Source organism: Myotis brandtii, unplaced genomic scaffold, assembly GCF_000412655.1.
Source record: "Myotis brandtii unplaced genomic scaffold, ASM41265v1 scaffold126, whole genome shotgun sequence".
NCBI classification, from domain to species: Eukaryota; Metazoa; Chordata; class Mammalia; order Chiroptera; family Vespertilionidae; genus Myotis; species Myotis brandtii.
In genome coordinates, this window is record NW_005354425.1 from 2,717,626 (window position 1) to 2,722,963 (window position 5,338).

The 5,338-nt window shown below is 45.6% G+C and overlaps 1 pseudogene; it reads left to right on the top strand.

Moving 5' to 3' along the window:
- Positions 1-280: 280 nt before the first annotated feature.
- LOC102242105 lies at positions 281-1,250 on the top strand (annotated as a pseudogene).
- Positions 1,251-5,338: the final 4,088 nt, after the last annotated feature.

A 5,338-nucleotide genomic window follows, 5' to 3' on the forward strand; every position in this document is an offset into this window, starting at 1 on the left:
TAGATATCAAATCTTTACATGTTTGGTAAAATTCATTAATGAAGCCATCTGGTCCTGGATTTTTACTTTTGGGATGGAAACCAACAAACTTTTGTTAAGGCTGAATAAAAGAGAAGGCACAAAAAATATTAGGAAATAAAAGGAGCATCCAGTCACTGAGTTACCAGGACTTAGTAGGCCCCTCTCTGAGCTCTGTGGCTTCCTGCGGCTCTGCCTCCACCTTCTCCTGCTGCAACCTTCCACAGACCATTTCCACTCAGGAAAATAAATTGAAACATTATATAGAATGTCCACTATCCAGAATCTTCACTCTTTTTGACCCTTTGCTGATGCAAGTAAGGATGATGATCTGCTCCTGCTGGCACTGAGGATTACTTATCTATACATATAAAAGGCTAATATTCTAAGTGTCCCTCCACCCATTCGCTATGAAGTGCACTGACCACCAGGGAGCAGATGCTCAACGCAGGAGCTGTTGAGCTGCAGTGACTTGGCAGCAGCGGTTCTCAGGTGATGCACCCCAAAATCAGAGAGGAGGGAGCCAAATTCCTTGTGGGGCTGCATGATTCCACCTTCAGCCGTGGGTTATTTATCGCTGGGGCACTGTCAGTCTTGAATCTGGTTTACTGCACACTTGCGTTTGTGTTCCACACCCTGTATGACAGCAACTTTGCAGAGTGCCCTCTCACACTCTGGGACCCCTCAGGGGATGTCAGAGAGCTGGTTTTGGCCCAATCCCTGCAGGCCAGGCCAAGGGACCCCACCTGCCGGAGGGACCCCGCTCACTCTGCAGACACTGGGGAGGGACTGCAGGAGGTTGGCTCCAAGGCATGTCCAGCCCATCTTGCCAGGTCCTGCTCCACCAGCCACCTTCTAATTAATTTCTTTTCACTGTGCATGAATCCGTGCACTGGGTCACTGATATCCATATAAGAATTCAACAGAGAAACAGCAGGAAGACTTTACTACTATCCAAGGGATCGCTGACAAATTATGATAAAAAGAAATTAGTCAAGGAGTGATTTGCCTGTAATGGTACTGTAATTGAGAATCCAGAATATGAAGAAGTAATTTAGCTACAGGGTGACCAGTATAAGAACATACACTAGTTCCTCACAGAGATTGGACTGGCTAAAGACACCAGCTATTGGTTCATGGGTTTTAAGTGCTTAAGTGAGGATTTCCTTGCAATGGGTAGAATTTCCCTTCATTCTCTTGTCACAAGTTTAAAAACCTCACAGCTTGTATAATTTAATCATTTGCAGTCTGATTTTAACTCCTTCATGCAATAAACTGAAAAGAGCCATGCTGTCTAGTCTTCAAGTCCCTCATTTAAACAGAGGTTAAGCGGGGTGGCAGTGTCCAGCCTGAAAGAAATCAATAACATAATGTTTCAGCCAAGTCTAGAGCCCCAAAATCACAAACAGCTATGTCTGATCATAAGCTCATTTGCAAATTTCCCTGCCCTAAGATGTCAACACCTGAACAGCTTTAGGGGAAGCTGAGAAGAGATGATGGTGTAAGACAATAATAGCATCTGTACCACTGGAGGGAGCCTTTGGTAATCAAAGATCTCCAAACTGACCAGGTGGGTGAAGCTCAAAGCAGTACCTTCCTCTAATGAGGTAATAAGGACCTCTGGCTTGCCACCAAGGTCTTTTTCCCCAGACATATCATAGCTAATTGATGTCCAAACACCAGAATATGAGTCCAACCTTCTATCAGAGTTAAACTTTTGACAATGGAACAAATTTCAAACTGATATGTCAGTCATGTAGCTAACTGTGGAGCTAGCAACAGTTGTCCAAGGCCATGTGATGTAACAAACTGATTTGAGGTATTTTCTCCTCTTCAGTTTTTATGTTAGGTAATGTACTTAAATATGTTTAAATAAAACTTGTTTTCAGAAACAATAAAAGGAGCATAACTATACATGACATATTTGTCAAAACTAAGCCATTAACATTGATACAATACTATTAACTAAACTATGAACTTTATTCAAATTTCAGCAGTTTTTCTACTAAATTCCTTTTTTCATCAAAAATTTTTAAATGGTTTTAGAGAAAAGAAGAGGGAGGGAGGGAGAGTAAGGGAGAGGGAGAGGGAGGGGGAGAGAGAGAGAGAGAGAGAGAGAGAGAGAGAGAGAGAGATGTGAGAGAGAAACATTGGTCGGTTGCCTCCTGCATGCTCCCCAACCTGGGGATTGACCTTCTGGTGTACAGGATGATGCTCCAAGCAACTTATCCACACTGGCAAGGGCTTCAAAACAATTTTTTATTTGAAATGATTTTAGACTCACAGGAAGCCACAAAAATAGTGCAGTGAGTTCCATATACCTTCCCTCCAAAAATAATATCTTACATAAGCATAGTACATTACCAAAACAGGAAATTGACATTACTATAAAATATATTAACTAAACTATGAAAGTTATTGAATTTCACAAGTTTTATATCCTCTCTCTCTCTCTCTCTCTCTCTCTCTCTCTCTCTCCTCTGTGTGTATATGCATGTAGTTCCATGAAATCTTATCACATATATAGATATGTGTGACCACCATCACAATCAGGATCCAGACCTATCATTTATTAATAGTACTATGGATGTATAGATAGTTTTTGGATATAATACAATCATCATTTATTTTTGGTTAAATTGTCAAACTTTGGCTATTAGTTACTCATTTGGGTTGACTACCTTGTATTTTTAACATGCCACCTTTTTTGTTTTTTAAAGAACACTCTCTAACTTCATCATCTTTTTTTTCCCCTAACCTAGCTCTAGAATCAACCATTTCTCCAAGGATCCCTGGTTTGTTTGTTTGTTTCTTTTCTTTTTTTTTGGAAAGCGGTATTTAAAAATCATGACCTTCAGGCAGATTGGGAAGATGGCGGCTGGCAGGACAGAGGTGAGGGAGAGGAAGTGAGTGAATGAGAGGGTGAAGGGAGAGTGTGTGTATGCGTGTGGTGTGTGTGTGTGTGAGTGAGGGACAGTTAAATCCTACAGGAGTACCAGGGGCTGACAGACCAGACTCTTCTGGACAGGAACAGACTACTACCACTGCGGGCACTCCCCCGACTGCGGGACTCAGGCATGGAGCCAAAGCCATCTTGAAGGGGAGAGTGGCCTTCTAGGAACTCATCAATACCACCACCGAGACAGGCCTTGGACACTGCCCGCGACCGGGCAGCCACTCCACCCAAAATCCTGCAGCCACACCCACAGACTCTCAGACCCTAGGACCTCCACCTCAAAAGGAGCACCTCTCCAGAAGCAGTAAGTGCAGCTCCCCCTCCCCAGTATCAGACCTCTGGGCACTACATTCACGTGTTTCCAGCATGCAAGCCTCTGGAGCCCACCACCCCACAGGCAGCCCCTGGGAGCCTCTGGGAGCCCCCCACTCGGTGTGATATTGTACAGACAGTGGCGCACTGCCCCACAGTAAAAATTCTGAATTCACTCTTCCTGAATAACTGCCCACAGACACTGTCGCACAATTTCAACGCCAGGACCCCTTAGGGTGCGTCAGAGCTCCGCACTGCAAATGTACCTCCAGAGTTGCGCATTTCCAGCTGGCAGGTGTCCGGAGCCCACCACCCCACAGGCAGCCCCTGGGAGCCTCTGGGAGCCCCCCACTCGGTGTGATATTGTACAGACAGTGGCGCACTGCCCCACAGTAGAAATTCTGAATTCACCCTCCTGAATAACAGCCAATAGACACTGTCACACAACTTCAGCCCCAGGGCCCCTCAGGGTGCATTAGAGCTCCCTGCCACAAACCAAACTCCTGTTTCCAGCAGGTAGGCATCTGGAGCCCACCACCCCACAGGCAGATCTGGGGAGCCACTGTGAGCCTCGCTGAGTGCAATATTGTGCAAACAGGGGTGCACTGCCCCATAGCAGAAATTCTGAATTCACTCTCCTGAATAACTGCCAATAGACACTGTCGCACAACTTCAGCCCCAGGGCCCCTCAGATTACCTTGGAGTTCCGTGCCGCAAATGCACATGGGTACCCCTGTGGGCTGCCACTGGAAGCCTGTGTATCCATCCACAGGCACAGCAGCAAAAACTGAGCCTTCCCACTCCACAGCTGCAGAACTCTGGACACTACAGTCGTGCTTTTCCAGCGCTTAGGCCTCCTGAGCCCACCGCTCCATAGGAGTATTCTTATCCTAACAAGGGTGTACTGCCCCAGCAGTAGAAATTCTGAATACCCTAGTCCTGGATACCTGCCCACAGACGCCTCAATCGCTTGGCTTCAACAGGGCCCATCAGAGTGCACCAGGGTGCTGCACTGGCAAGCACACCGTGGGTGCCCCTGTGAGCTGAAACTGGGAGCGTGTGTATCCAACCACAGGCCCAGCAGCAAAAACTGAGTCTTCCCACCCTATAGCTACATAAATATGGACACCATAGTTGTGCCTTTCCAGTGTGCCAGATATTCCTGAGCCACACCACCCTGATGGACAGCTCCTGGATACCTCCATGAGCCCCTGCTGGGCATGTGGGATTTTAGCCAAGGATGCAAGGCAGCAAAAATTAGGACATACCCCTCCCTGCTGCTGACATCTGGACACCATGGTTGCACCTTTCCAGCTCGCAGGCCTACATCAAGAAAACCCAAATAGCTCAAGTAGGGAGCTACGCTAGATTACCAAGCTCAGGAGATCCGAGAGATCACACCAGCAGCACCCTCCTCAAAAGAACTAGGGTAGCAAAAGAGATCTAGGACACAGAAACAATTAAAACATTAGAGCAAAACATGGGGAGACAAAAAAGCAATCCCCAAAGGAAAGAAAAAGAGGAATCACTAGAAAGGGAGTTAAATGAAACCTAGGCAAGTAACTTCTCAGAGAAAGAATTCAGAGTAATGGTTATAAGAATGCTCAAATGGCTGGATGACAAATACATGCAACTCAATGACAAATACACACAACTCAATGAGAATTATAAGGAGCTGAATGAAAAGAAACCAAGCTGGAAAGGTGCAACCACAGTGCCCAGATGTCATCAACATGAAAAGGAACCAAGAGGAAATGAAGAACAACATAGCTGCAATAAAGACCACAATGGAAGGATTAAATAGTAGACTAGAAGAGGCTGAGGATCACATAAGTGAGCTAGAAGACAAGGTAGGAAAAAACACACAAACACAGCAGCAACTGGAAAGAAAAATTATAAAGCAAGAGGAGAGCCTAAGGGAGCTTTGGGACAACACAAAACGAAACAACATCCGCATAATAGGGGTACCAGAAGGAGAGGAAGAGAAGCAAGGAATAAAAAACCTGTTCAGAGAAATAATGACAGAAAACTTCCCCGATATTGGCAAGAAAA